General features: G+C 39.1%; 1 long non-coding RNA gene across 1 annotated transcript; it reads left to right on the plus strand.

Moving 5' to 3' along the window:
* Window positions 1-14,456: 14,456 nt before the first annotated feature.
* On the plus strand, window positions 14,457-15,583 carry LOC116714714 (uncharacterized). The gene is made up of 3 exons (XR_004338110.1): window positions 14,457-14,596; window positions 14,698-14,860; window positions 15,143-15,583. It is a non-coding gene; the product is annotated as an uncharacterized LOC116714714 (long non-coding RNA).
* The last annotated feature ends 419 nt before the right edge of the window (window positions 15,584-16,002 follow it).

Raw genomic sequence — 16,002 nt, forward strand, 5'->3', positions numbered from 1 at the left:
TGCCACATGGTCCGATAGCCAAATAATTGCCCTGGTCCTCTCAGCTCGGCCGTAATGGCACGCCTCACTTCCCGAAGTGGAGAGTAGTTGTGTCTTCTATGTAGCCCCACTTCTTTTAAATAAGTCTTTAGTGAACGCATACTAACTGACACTTTGTGGTTGGTCCGAAGCATGTCCAGTATCACCTCATATGTATGTCCTGAGTCAAAAGACTCTCGAATAGCAGTAGTAAGGTTTGGATCACCGAGAACATTCATGTTATTAAAAAACACGTTGTAGCCAGAATAACTTCCGGTTCAAAAGTAAAACGAGCTGTAGTCCAATCAGCGATTTCTTAGGTCTCCCACTGGGACATACCTTTTCCGTTGTGTTTTCGTTAATGTGTTGTGTTTTCGTTAATGTCGTTCTGTTTTCGTTAATGTTGTTGTGCTTTGCACCTCAGGGCCACCGTACATACATATATATATATATATTGAATTGGAAAGAGTGATATGTGTTTATACACATACATATATATATATATATGTATATATATATATCTATATATATATATAGAATTGGAAAGAGTGATATGTATATATGTCTACATATATATATATAATGATGACATTAAAAGTGTCATTATTATGACACTTTTAATGTCATCATTATATATATATATATAATGATTTATTATGTCATAATAATGACATAATAAAGTGTCATTATTATGACACTTTTAATGTCATAAGTTTGAGGCTTTTTAATTATAACAATTAAAAGGCCTCACATCTATCTATCTATCTATCTATCTATCTATCTATCTATCTATCTATCTATCTATCTGTCTGTCTGTCTGTCTGTCTGTCTGTCTGTCTGTCTGTCTGTCTGTCTGTCTGTCTGTCTGTCTGTCTGTCTGTCTGTCGTTTTTGTAGGAAAACTGGAGCACCCAGAGAAAACCTTTTGTTTAAAGCAAGATTATTTGATTTTACTAAGAGAGCAAATTACAATGTCTGTCTGTGACTTGTGTTTTTAGAGAAACTGGAGCACCCAGAGAAAACTTATATTTGAAGTAGGATTACTTAATTTTACTAATAAAGACAATTATTTATCTCTATCTATCTATCTATCTATCTATCTATCTATCTATCTATCTATCTATCTATCTATCTATCTATCTATCTATCTATCTATCTATCTGTCTATCGGTCTATCTATCTATCTATCTATCTATCTATCTATCTATCTATCTATCTATCTATCTATCTATCTATCTATCTATCTATCTATCTATCTATCTATCTATCTATCTATCTATCTATCTATCTATCTATCTATCTATCTATCTATCTATCTATCTGTCTATCGGTCTATCTATCTATCTATCTATCTATCTATCTATCTATCTATCTATCTATCTATCTATCTATCTATCTATCTATCTATCTATCTATCTATCTATCTGTCTATCTATCAGTCTGTCTATCGTTTTTGTAGGAAAACTGGCGCACCCAGAGAAAACCTTTTGTTAAAATGACGACCAATAACTTAAACTTACTAATACCGTGTATGCTACCTTCAAAGATAAGGCCTCATATGTCTGACGTAGCTAACAATCTTACAAAGATGTTATGTAAACAAATTTGAAGAACCATCCATCCATCCATCCATCCATCCATCCATCCATTTTCTTCTGCTTGTCGGGTCGTGGGGGCGGAAGCCTAAGTATGGAGGCCCAGACTTCCCTCTCCTCAGCTCCAGGGGAATCCCCTCACATTCCTTGGCCAGCTGAGAAACAATTATTCATTTTGTATGGGAATGGATGGGAGTTTTACAATGTCATTCTCAGTCTTTTGGCAATCCTCAGGGAGGTGTATAGAGCTAGAGTCCAGTGAGGGAAGTCTGACAGGCGTGGTACTGCTAACCTTCTGACGACTCATTGAAGATCTGCAAGCATTGCTGGTTTTTCCCTCACAGGACTTGGAGCTGCTTCTCCCTGGTCTTGCTGCTGGCAGAGTCCCCTGAACAGGCTGTTTGCATTTCTGATGGCTGATTTTTCTTCTTTCACCTCCACACACTCTGTCCAGCTCAATTAAGGACAGCATGTCTCTCCTCTCAGCCTCACGAAGTTCCTTTTTCTCCTGCTGTTTGCGTCGTATCTGGGAACCCCACGAATCAATCAGACAAATGTTAGCTGCAGCTTTTTTCTCCTTCTCCAGTTTTTCAACCTTCTGCTGTGCAGCTTCCCGATGTTTAATGTCTTCCATTACCTTTTCCTCCATAGAAGTCCTTTTCATATCTTCTTTTTTCTTTATCAGTGAAAGTTGGTCGTACACGATTTTTTTACGTATTTCAAGACTTGTGTTGTTGTCAGCAATGTCACAGTGACTGTCACAATCTAGAACGACCGATTGATGATGAACAGCTCTTCCTGGCTCAGTAACGTTGTTCTGTGTCTTCAGGTTCTGCTGAGCCGCCTTCTTCTGTCTACTTTCCTCACCTCGGTATCCAGGAAGAATCCCTTGCCTTTCAGCCCTGTCCATTTCCCTCTTCTTTTTCTCTTTGCGTTTATGTCTGGCAGCCAATTCATCAGCCAGAGGGTTTTGCGTTGGAGTTTTCTGTTGCTTCTGTATTTTATGTGACAATGTGGCAGTCTCATCCTCGTAAAACATGTCACAACGCTTTTCCTGTAAAAGAACATCACATTTCTTCAGTACGTCCTCTAAACTGTAATCACTAGATTTCTTTTTTTCTTTGGTACGCAGAGTCTCATTCTGTCTGAAAAATTTCCGGCATTGCTCTTTCTTCCGTCTCCTCGTCTCAATTTCCTCAGTTTGATGGAGTCTATCTGACTCCATCATGGCAGCCCTGTATTGCCTTTCAAGTTTAGCTTGTTTCTCCTCCTTCTGTTGTTTATATAGAATTTGAGCATCCCAGGTATCAGTCAGAGACTGTTTCATTTCATCTTTCTGCTTCCTTTCTTCTTCGTCTTGCAACTTCTGGAGTAACTGCTGATTGGCCCTCTCTGCACAACGCTTGTTCTCCAGAAGAATGTAATTGGCAGCTTCTTTCCTCTTTATTTTGTCTAGATTGTCGTAAACAATCTTTTTACAATCCTGTTGCGAAAGGACCTTTTCAGGAAGCCTCATCTCACGCTGGTGTTGAAACACAGATATAGAAGGAAAGTCTTCATTTTTCTCCCGCATAGCCATTTCTTTAGAAAAAATGTTCTCCTCTAAAGTGTCTTTCGCAAGTTCTTTTTTCTTCAGGTCCTGTACGATGGGTTTCTGTTCCTTTTTACATGACAAAGGCTTCTTAAACTGTTTGTCATGTTTGTCTTTCCCAGTAACCTCATTGCAATTAGCTGTGGACACAGCTCTTTGTCTCATTTTTCGTTCATGTTCTGCATGTTTTGTATGTATGGTCCAGTATGAAACAACGGTGTTTGAAGATTCTTCCTGCTCTCGAAGTCGCAAAGCTTGGTACAGTTCTTCATTTGGTTGTATTTTCTTTGTCCTTACCATAGGAATAATAATCTTGGGTAAACGAGGGGAGTCCATCTTCCTTTTCTGTCTCACGGTGCAAAGAGAACAATTCACTATAAATCCGCTGGGTTCTGCAGGTCTGGCTCTAGAACACAAGTGACAAACTATTTAAGAGGTTTCAGAGCTGATGTCATAGACCTATGACACAAAGCATCTGATCCTAATGACATCATCAGTTAGGTAGAAGTGTAACATTAGTTGCTATTGCTATGGTAACCAGGAAAAGCTCTGAAGTGATTCACACCTTCTAGTAAAGGAGATGTTTCAAACCATTAAAACATTTCCAAATAAATTCATTCATATTAAGACAGATGAAACTTTTCCCAACAATTTAGACTAGTTTCTGCCAATGTGGCTGTAATTTAAATAGGCTTAACAATGCAAAACACAATCACCTGGTTTCCCATTAAATCTGCTCAACAGTGTTTTCCTCATCAAAAGACATTTTTGATGAGGAAAAGTGTTGGATGAACTCAGGTTAAACTGTCTCTCATTTAGACATCTTTAGCGCTTTGTTCCTTTATCTCATTTTATTTTGTATGACACATGACTTCCAGTTTTTGATTTGATGTTATTTTATTTTTATTTTGCTCTATATATGTTGTAGAATGGCAGCTTAACGGCAGAAAGGAACAGAAGATTAGCGGCCCTATTGATAGAGGCACAAGGTATGTTTCTTTTGTAAATGAGGATGGTTCTAATTTTTTAATCGATTGAAATTGTGAATTTGTTGTATATAAACACTAGGGCATAGTTTTGAATTAGAGTTGATATTTTTAGAGGTGAACATTATTTTTAGTTGAAACGTTCTGGTTGTAAGAGTGTGTTTTTGTAGCTTACACTGTCCTTTTTGTGTGTGTGTGTGTTTGTGCATACAGCTATTACAGTGAAACTCAGGGTTTACTTCCAATAAACAATCCTTCATTTGGGGCTGGGGGTGTTGCTCACTTTTTTTTATCTTTAATCCTATTAGGCGTGTGCTGCTGTTCATGCCTGTATATATGTGTGGCCCAGTGTAGACAAATGAGCCAAACACATTCAACTGAAAAACGGAAGTGGGTTTTATTCCCGACTGTCCTCAGATGGAACAGTATTAATTTTGGTTTGATTTGTATGGCAGCGCATTGCTATCACACAGGAAAAAAAATATTTTCAATGCTATCACACTATAGCGTGATACTTATCTTAGACGTGATACGTACCTTGTCTAAACGTGATAATTGTGTGTCCAGGAAGTGGCGGAAATTCAATGTTGAACTTTAGAGTATGGAGCATTATCATCGCAGATACAGGAGCTTTACTGTTCATTTTAGGCTGCTTTCAAACATCAGTGTTAGCATAGCTGGCACGTGTCATTCTTTGGTATTCCTAGGCCTGTCACGATAACAAATTTTGCTCAACGATTAATTGTCTCAGAAATTATTGCGATGAACGATAATATTGTTTGAAGACCTTTTTTCACTGATGTAATGGAAATGACGTAATAATGCATGCGATTTCCTGCCAAAGATAGATACACTTTAATTTCAAAAGAACACTAAACACTGGAACTGATAAACAAAATAAACAAAACAACCAAAAACAAAAATAAAATGGATTCTCAGTCTCCATTAACAAAAAATTTACTTGAAAAAAAACTAAACAACATAAAGCCAAAGTGGAAATAAATACTGCATTCAACCAAAAGAGTGCAGATTATGAAGTCTGTATACTATGTTGCCCTTCAGTAATAATTAGATTTAAATAGAGAAAATGGGCACATCGACTACCTGATGCAATAATTCACACTACAAGGTTTTTTTGCCCCTATTTTTCCCCTTAAGACAATGTTAGAACGCCGGCCGTTCTAACATTGTCGCTTACGATTTCGTAACCGATCATCCTGTAGTGTTTGGTGTGTTACGGTAGATCAGGGGGCTCAATACGTCGATCACTGGAAGGTTTTGAGTTGATCTCGACAGTTGGTGACAAACTGAACACCGCCAGGACGATGAGACCAGAACTTCCTCTTCTGACACGTTTATCAAAATATTCACTAAGGTCCTAAACGTTTGTAGCTTCATTAAAGAATTATATCAACAAATAATAATCAACAAAACCTGTTAAAATTTATATTCTCAGTAATTATTGTTTCAACAACGTGTTGCGCAATTCAGTGCGTTTCAGTTCCATTAGCAAAAAAAAAAGCGACTCAAAGACCGACTGACTAGCAGAGCAGGAGTTTACATTAGCTAATCAACCAATAATCGAGAAATAAATATCAAGCCTGGAAACTTGACATCGTAACGGACTGAATGTTATGTTTTTAACGTCTTAGCTCCGCTTGCGGGGCGCAGGCGGTTGCCACGGCAACGGGCGTGCTTAACGACAAAAGAGAGAGAGAGTGTAAAACGGTAGGAGAATCTCACTGAGGAAGAAATATACTGCATTAGGTTTTCTATCACTTTATTATTTCTGCTATAACTGATGTATATTCGCATATAAAATAAGTCAATAAAGTTTAATTTACAATTTTTATGTCTTCCTGTCATGAGAGGTAGATCTCAGCCGGCTGGTGAGAGAAAAAGTAGATCTTGGTCTAGAAAAGTTTGAGCACCCTGCGGTAGATCGTCGTTGCCGCTCCGATCTAAATCAGGGGTTTTCACCGACTGGGAGCTTTAAGGATTGTCGGACGATTTTCCAAACTTCTGTGACCGCAGAGCCGATAAAAGTCCAACAGGTTCGATCGGTTCGTGTGTCCAGCCACACGGCAGGAGCAACACACCACCACACGAACCGATTCCAGTCACCAACATCCTGATTCCAGGAAAAAAATCCAGTAAAACTCCCAACATATCATACATGGATTTAGAATAATCAAACACGGATGACGATGTAGAAGCAGCAGTGATAGTTTGTGACCTCATTTTAAGGATAAAAGACATAACAAAAAGTAAAGGCGGTTGATAAAAGATGGCGGGAGCAGCCGCTCTATTTGCTGCGCTATAACTTGGAGGTGAATTATGTTTTTTTCATAGTTAACATTTTTAACTGAATAAACATAACCACATATAATAAACATATATAAAAATGACCTTTACATATAGTAATAAACATTTCCACATATCACCTCCGATGTCCACCGGACTCTCAGTTGCCATGTCAACTGTTTTTGATTCCCCTCCGTTCTTACGTCACCGCGCTTTCTGATTGGCTACCTGTCACATTCAACAGGCTGCGATAATCGGGCCACGACATTATTGAATATGTCCGATTTTACATCGGCAGAGAGAAGTTTTCCAATTTGAAGGACCGAAACTGACATACTTAAGAATGAAAGCAGAACTAGAATATCGCACCAGTAATGTGAGTTTTAAAGATTTGACTGTGGACTCAAACTGGTTGGCCAGTAGGTGGCAGCATAGACACCTCGATACTTGTATTATATCTCTCACGCAGCAGCGCGTGCGTTCGTCACTGATAGTCATGGAAACGACGTTAGCGTTAGCAACCCTATAAATCGCCGTGACCGTCGGAATTCTTCCCCTTTGCGACTGGACTTTTGAAGGAGACGCCTGAAAGAGCCTTAACAGCCCCGGAAGGTTTGAGCTTGTTGAGAAAGTCTGCTTAGCAAAACTCGCTGAAGAAGCACTTGCTGAAAACGCACTTGCTGACGAAGCCTGCGGTTGAAAAACCTACGAAAGATGGATCCTGGTCAGGACAAGCACCAGCAGGGTGACCACCCGGAAGGTTAATGTCGTTCTTCTACTATTTTTAATAAACGAAAGCAAGTTATTACTAAGAAATTAGTGAGTTGTTTAGTTTATTTTGTGTTTGTGTGTGTTTTTAAAGAAATTCCGACTGCTATATAGAAAAAATATAATTACTTTGCTAGCATAAATCCTTCTTATCTAATGAGCCTTTTTCTTGACTGAAATTCGCTGTAAATGTCAGGAATGTTCAACTGTGATGTAGTGATTTAGAAAATATATGTTTTTAGTTAATTATGGTCAAATTAGTTGAATTAATGTTAAGCTTATAATTTGACCGTTATTTTTTGAAAAATGCGTGATAAACAATCAGTTTCCATGGATACGCTAAATGAAATATATTAAATATTTAATTTTATTTTTTAAAATTTCTGTGTTAGATTACTGAAATTTGTGGATAAATGTCTGTGATGTTAACACACTAGTGTTTGAATAAAATGTTATGCTGGTTTGAAAAAACAGTTAAATGTCCAATTCTTGGAAAAATAGATGGTTCTTGGTCGTTACTATGTTATTTTTTGAAAAATGCCCTCATAAACATATTTGGTTTCCATGGAAATAACCGGTTTATTAGGACACTGGAAGAGGCTTTACAAAATATCAGTAATTTGCATTCATGCACACGTTCATGGTGATACGCTAATGGATTGTAGCCACAGCCGTTATATCAGGCCGTTGGCCCGTCTGACCAAACCCAGCAGGAAAGGTGGGAGAAGTGTCTTGACCAAGGACTCAAGGACAGAGATGGGCCATTGCAGGGCAAACTCCTACCACTACGTTGTGTGTGTGTGTGTGGGGGGGGGGGTGTGTGTGTGTGCGCATTCGGCAATGAATCATGTTTAGTCGTAGTGATCATCAGTGAAAGCTGGTTTTCACAAACAAAATAATGATTTCTTTGTGAAAATCAGCTTTGATGACTTTGGTGTCCAGTTCTTGGATGACTGGTTGGTTCTTTGTCCATTTTTTGAAAAATGCCCAAACAAATGTATTTAGTCTCCAAGGATACATTGGTAAAATGACTTCAATAAAAAATTAAAGAAACACATGTACCTTCTATAATATCCCTAAATTATTTAGCTCTAATTCTAGAAATGTCACGAATGCGTACGGTGATGATCTTATTTTGTTTGAAGACAAAATAAGATTAATCAGATTACTTTTAATCATTTTTAAAATGATTTAAACAGAAAAGCAAAACTAGATTGTTCTTTACCTAATTTTTTTATACACCCTGACAAACATGTTTGTTTTCCATGAATGCACTGATCTGAATACAATAAATAAGCTTATTACTTAAAATATATAAACACATTTTTTTTTCTAATGATAGACTTCAATATGCGTGTTTAGTTTTCCTACATTGGTGAACTGATCTGAAAAGAAGAAAAAACATTTAAGTTAAAATAAATTTTGATGACTTTGGTGTTCAATTTAGGAAATTGTGACTCTTTGAAAAACATAGCTTAGGAAGGTATAATTTGCATTTTTGGGATGAAACATATTTGTGAGTTAATTGGATTTTTGTGATTTAAAAATCAGAGCAGATAAACAGTTTTATTTTTGTAGGAGCCCCTTGTTACTGGAAACTCGGGAAAGGCTGTTTATTTAGGTCCCCAGTCCTTAAACTCTGAGTTTTATAGACATACATTTCTGCTGTTGGCAATATGTGGAAGTATGAAGGAATTTATTCATACCGTAGGATTTACTGACTGGTTGTCCGAGTAGCTTTTACTGAGAGTCTGAGAAGTTGTTGAGGTCAAAGGGATTTAATTTGATTAACCACTATTAACATTTTAGTCATTTAAAAATGCTAATGGAGACATATTTTTGAAACCATTGTAATACTTATAAAATATATATAAAATATTAAAGTTATGTAAGTAACAGTTTAAGTTTAATAGTAATGAATGCATCGTGTATCTTATTTTGGTTATTAAGAAAGATAAAACATATCTGTTCAGCAGCATCAAAGATTTGTGAGTATGGGTTGTTACAGAAGGGTAAACTGAGTAACTTGTTGAAGTGTTTTATTTTATTCACACTAATGGTACAATCTAAGATTAAAGGTGTTTTATTAGCTATTAAAAAGTCCTCAACACAGTCTACAGCTCTTCAATATATGTTGAGTTTATGATTAGAGATGAACTATCAACAAGTCTAAATTTGATTAGCTGTTGTTAATGATTGATTGGTACCAAAGTTTGTTTCTCAGAGTGGAGGTTGTCCATACAATGTTTGATCATTAGTTTTAATGTGTTCTTGTTTTTATGTAAAAATATGTTGTTGTTGTTGATTTTTTTTGTTGCTGTTTTGTTGTTACTAAAGATTAGTTTATTTATTCTATTTCACATTTCACTCCCCATCAGTTTCTGAAGACAAGGGAGAGGAGTCACACAGGACTTCACCTCCAATCACGGTGAGTAGTACTACCAGCTCCAGTGAAGACAAGGTTGGTAATAAAAGTACTAGCAGCTCCAGTACTAGCAGGTCCAGTGGCAGCGGTACTAGCAGCTCCAGTGGCAGCGGTACTAGCAGCTCCAGTGGCAGCGGTACTAGCAGCTCCAGTGGCAGCGGTACTAGCAGCTCCAGTGGCAGCGGTACTAGCAGCTCCAGTGGCAGCGGTACTAGCAGGTCCAGTGGCAGCCGTACTAGCAGGTCCAGTGGCAGCCGTACTAGCAGCTCCAGTGGCAGCGGTACTAGCAGGTCCAGTGGCAGCCGTACTAGCAGGTCAAGTGGCAGCCGTACTAGCAGGTCCAGTGGCAGCCGTACTAGCAGCTCTAGTGGCAGCAGTACTAGTAGCAGCAGCTCTAGTTATAGTTGTACTAGCAGCTCCAGTGAAGACGAGGTTGGTAATGACTGTACTACCAGCTCCAGTCCGACAGTGGACCGTTCTTACGCCGTGTTAGAGCTGCTTGAGGTTCTCCCTCCAAAATTGAAATACACATGGGACATCGGGATGGCTCAGCAGCCTCAAGAGCCCATTTTGCGTCTACAGGACTCCAGACAAATTGGGACCTCTCAACCTTACCAGGTAGGTTTGGAAGAGGACGCGGGTCATGTGATGACTGGCATGAACAGAAAGAGAACAAAAGCCAGTGATGCTGAAGAGGAGTCCCCCACCAAGAAGACTAGGCACAGTGTTGGTGAAGAGGATCCCGTTTTGTCATCCCCTGTCACCAGTCCCTCACAATACATGGCGCATGAGGATCCCGTTTTGTCATTCCCTGTCACCAGTCCCTCACAATACATGGTGCATGAGGATCCCATCTGGTCACATCCTTTCCTCAGTCCCTTATGTATATTGGCACATGAGGATCTTGATTGGTCATCCCCTGAGATCAGCCCCTCACAGTACATAATGCATGAGGAGCCTTTTCTGTCCTCCACTGTCTTATGTCCCTCACCATTGGATCTAATTTTGGAGGATCCAATTTTGCCACCCTCTGTCTTCAGTTCTTCACCAATTCCATATGAAGATTACCTTCTGTTATTCCCTGCCATCAGTCCTCCACAAAGGCTAGGTTTGGAAGAGGAACCGGGTCATGTGACATCTGTGACCTGCAGAAAGAGGACAAAGGGCAGTGATGCTGAAGAGGAGCCCCCTGGCAAGAAGACTAGGCACAGTGTTGCTGAAGAGTATCCCATTCTGTCATCCCCTGTCATCAGTCCCTCACAGTACATATTGCCCGAGGATCCTTTTCTGTCACCCACTGTCTCCACTGTCTTTAGTCCCTCACCATTGGAACCAATTTTTGAGGATCTAATTTTGCCAGCCTGTGTCTTCAGTCCTTCACCTACATTGGCATTTGAGGATCCCATTCTGTCTTTCCCTGTTCTTGGTCTCTCACCATCAGCACATGGCAATGATTCAAGTTTGTCATCCCCTGAAGACTGTATCTGGGTGGAGTCTGAAGAGGACACAGAAGAGGAACCAATACCATCAACAGCTGGGATTGGACCAGACGGAATTAGAGTAAGAGAGAGTTTCAGACAAGCGTGGTTTAGACCTCACTACGACTTGTCAAGTGACTCTGATTAGATTGGGATCTTGAAAAACTGAAGACCTACCTGAGAAGTCCCATTGGTATATCATCATTTCTCTGTTGTTTTTGTTAAAGCCAATGGCTTTCTAGCAGGACCGAGGATGCCTTAGGTAGCGACTTGCGCCGGGGCTTTTCTTTATCCCGCTGCTAGATTTTAGATGTTAAGGACACTAGCAGGACCGAGGATGCCTTAGGTAGCGACTTGCGCCGGGGCTTTTCTTTATCCCGCTGCTAGATTTTAGATGTTAAGGACACTAGCAGGACCGAGGATGCCTTAGGTAGCGACTTGCGCCGGGGCTTTTCTTTATCCCGCTGCTAGATTTTTCATTTTAGATGTTAAGGATTCTAGCAGGACCGAGGATGCCTTAGGTAGCGATATGCGCCCGGGCTTTTCTTTATCCCGCTGCTAGATTTTTTTATTTTAGATGTTAAGGATTCTAGCAGGACAGGCAATGCTGACTTTTTTGCTGTTAATCAATTAATGACTAAATGCTGGAGGAGGCTAATTTAAATTTATGACAAACAAGACCATATTGCTGAACAAAAAACACTAAAAGGAGTCGGACATGGCTGGTGCGTAAAAGATAAATGCTAAAAGGAATGAGACAATGATTAATACTAAATCTAAAACAATCTTGCTGGGTAAAAATCAAACCTCAAAACGATTAAGACAACGCGGCTCGGGACACTAGAATCAATACAATTGAGACATCACTGCTGCAAATTAAACTCTTTAAAATTTAAATAACGTTTCTGACACTTCTAATTTTTAAGACATGAAAAAACACAAATGGAGACACAATATAATCGGTTATAATCGGTATAAACGGATTGAAACAGCAGTTTTAAAGTTATAACCATTCTGGTCTGGACATTATAAAATCCACACGAAATGACGCAAATTTACGTATGAAATAACAACGGCAGCGACAGTAAAAACGGAAGTTAATTCAAACGTTCAAAGATGTCAAGAGGAAGAGAGAAATAGGCAGGACCTTTGGATCCCGGATATGAACCGTTGATCCACGGATCAATCATTTGGTGGCTGGATTCCTAAACCTTCAAGTCCACATGTTAAAATGTCGTTGAGCAAAACATTTAAACTCGGGTGATAATGGTTTTAAAGGTTGGTAATGCTGCTGGGTGTCAAAAATAAAATCTCTTAGGACCGAGAAGAGACAACGCTTTGCGGGACAAATTCATCTCTCTAAGGACGAAGACAACGCTTCTGTGGACAAATGAAATCTTTCAAGTAATGAGGAATTTTAATCTTTTAGGACTAATATGATGTCATGGTGGACAAATTAAAATGTAGAGGAATTAAAACAACCCGCGGAGTACAAATTAAAATCTTTAAGGATAAAAGAAAGAGACAGAGATAAATATTTGGTTAAGGCTTGGTCCAGTGACTTGGACCACCATAGACATATTCTGAGGACCACCAGGAGCTGCAGTCACCTTTCAGGTTAAGGCAAAAGTAAGTATCAGTCCCAGACAGAGCAGCTGGCAGTGAGACTGCTTCTTCCAAGATTCTCTCTGTGCTTCTGTCTCTGTTTTCCTCTCTACTCTCCCATGTTTCAGGGTGTAGTAGCGGTGCTTCCCCACACGGTGCTCTCTAATATAGTAAATTGTTCTCACCTGTTCCTCCACTAATCCACTCTCCCAGTTCTACTCTTTCAGGTTTTAGCTGCTCATCGCTGGATTCTTTCATCGTTGTCCATGTGGTTCCTGCTTGTAAGTTTTTGCATTCAACAACACATAATACTGCTGGCCTCCTGCTGGCATTGGCGACCATCAGCTTTAATAAATAAATATAGAAAGAAATTCACTATTAGTAGAAAGTGTTCCTCCATATAGAGTTAAAATTTACATTAAGTGAGGAAAGTTTGCCTGACAATATTTTGTATTAGAGACCAAATGAAAGCAGCAAGTCAATAAAAATTTGGAAGACAGAATTTATGATTGAGGGATTTAATTAAGAGCTTTTATCCAGAGGGAAAGTAGAGAACAGGATCGGAGGGAAGGAAATAGAGAGGATGTGGAGTAAAGATAAACTATTAATCTCATAAAACAAATAGTTTATGTGGCCATATTCATGTGTTACAACACAGAAAGATCCCAAAAAGAGAATAGACTTTAAAAAAATACTGACACTAGTTTCTGATCCCAGGTCCAGACTGCTCAGATCTCTGATGTTCTGATCATCCCAGGTTGGATCTCCTGAGCCTGGAATCCTCCACCTTCAACACCACCAGTCAGGTGGAGGAAGATAAGAGAACCCAGTTGGTCGAAAAAAGTAAGAACATTTCTATCTACAAAACATAACGAAACATTTCAGATGGAGCTGCGCAGAGTTGAGCTGAAAGTTAGAAACCGGTTCTGTTTGCTGTCCGTGATTATTTTCCTTTTTAACTCTTTTGTCTTTTCTTTTTTTTTCATTTCTCCGTCAACTCATGTCACATGACTTGAGTTGACCAACAATTAAAGCAGAAGACCTGCTCCACCTGCTGTTCTACTGGTTGGAAGAGATTGTGGAAAAGGTGAGGACATGATGATGACTTGATCAGAAAGTCTCCTTCAGTCATCTGTTATTTAGACTGAATGTGTGTTGATTCTCCAGCATCAGCGAGACAAGACAACACTGGACCAATGAGGAGAGAGAAGACACAGAGGACTGAGGAGACGCAGGAAATCCTGCTGGAAATCCAGAGAAGATGTTTCCTGATGCATCAGGAGGACAGCTGAGGACGGGACACAGCATAAAGAGATAGAGATCATGTGAAGCAGGTCCTTCAATAACAAACCAAGCATTGCCACAGAATCTTATGTTGAAAATTCACCTGTTTATGAGTCAGACACTGAATAATAAAGAATTTTAGAAACATTATAGCCAGCGCTGGTTTCTGATCCTGGATTCAGATTCTGCAGATCAATAATGTCTCTGATCATCCCAGGTTGGATCTCCTGAACCTGGAATCCTCCACCTTCAACACCACCAGTCAGGAGGAAGATAAGAGAACCCAGTGGACAAAAAAAGTAAGAACATTTACTTTTACACAACCAAAAGCTTTCAATATGCATGAAGTTGAGGTTGATGCTCAAATCTGATTCCTACTTTTTGCTGTACTTTCTCCTCACTGACCCTTTTGTCTTGTCTGATTTTTTTCATTGAGTCCTTTCATAACAGCAGAGCTTTGATGAGCTTTGTGCTGATGGAAGGAGGATCAGGAATAGAGCAGAGGACCTGCTGATCTACTGGTTCTAGTAGATTTTATAAATGGTGAGGTCATGATTATGACTTGATCAGAAAGTCTGATTCAGTCATCTGTTATTTCGACAGAAATTAAGGAATGCGTGTCTGATCATGTGTTGGTTCACTAGCATGACTGAGACAAGTCAACATCACTGGACCAATGAGGAGAGAGAAGACACAGAGGACTGAGGAGACGCAGGAAATCCTGCTGGGAATCCAGAGAAGTTTCCTGTTGCATCAGGGGGACAGCTGAGGACGAGACGCAGAATAAAGAGACGGAGATCATGTGAAGTAGGTCCTTCAATAACAAACTAACATTTGCCAACTATGTTAATTTAGTTACTGTTTTGTTGCAGTTAAAACAAGCGAATGTAGGGTAAGAATTGACAGTAGCCAGCAGACAAATAATTATCCAGTTAGTGAATCTCCAGTTAGTGGATTTGCAATATTACCTGTGCTAAACAAGAAACAAGATTAGAGATATTAATGTTTATGTGTGACTGTAAAACATCAATTTAATATCATGCTCTTTTTAGCATCATTAAAGTGATGGTTATTCTGAATGTTTTCTAGATTCAAGGATGGCCTTTCAACCCTGGATGTCATTTATGCTTCGGAGCTTCATGCTTCTGTGTTCAGGCCCTTTATGTGCACAAGGGTGGAAAAGCTGACATCAGAAATGTTAGAGGAAATCTTTGAAGTTCAGCTCAGCGAAAAGGACAGCACCAGACGACAAGAAGAAACCAGACTGCTAGGATTCTCCTTGAGACAGACCAAACCTCGCTTTCCTGTTCAAACACTGTCAAGATACCAAAGCCCAAAACAAATGATCAATTCCAAAAAAAACATGGACTTTGGGATAAAAACTCTTTGGACTTTATTAAGTTCAAATACAGAATCACAAAACATAAATGTGGATGTTGGCCTGTGAAGGCAGATGTTAACTTGTGAAACCTGCTCTGTTCAACTGTCACTACCAACTGTTATGAAAACTGTTGTAATGCTTCATTGTATTTACATGTAAATATTAGAAATTAACATTTTTATGTCATCAAAAATTGTTGCAAATAAAATTGACATACTATTAACACATGGCTGATTTTTGTTTTTGTTTTATTTTGACAAATTATTTTTGAAAGCTGCCAAACAGGCAACAAATTAACCAGATGTTAATGAAATAAATAAGAAAAACAACAAAAACAACCTTGTTAGGTAGGTGGTACATGACATCCGGTTTACCAGTGAGACTGTTGAACAGGTCTGATGGTATTTGTAGTCCATCTTTCCTTTCATCAATGTCACATTGCAGCAAACCCATGAACACAAACCGCACTAGACACATCTGCTCATAACTGCCACTAAAGACGTGTCTTTGCTTCAGATCATCCAGAACTGGGACTAACAACAAAGCAAAATTATAACAAATGAAGGAA

The sequence above is a fragment of the Xiphophorus hellerii genome, chromosome 23, assembly GCF_003331165.1.
Source record: "Xiphophorus hellerii strain 12219 chromosome 23, Xiphophorus_hellerii-4.1, whole genome shotgun sequence".
In the NCBI taxonomy this organism is placed as follows: Eukaryota; Metazoa; Chordata; class Actinopteri; order Cyprinodontiformes; family Poeciliidae; genus Xiphophorus; species Xiphophorus hellerii.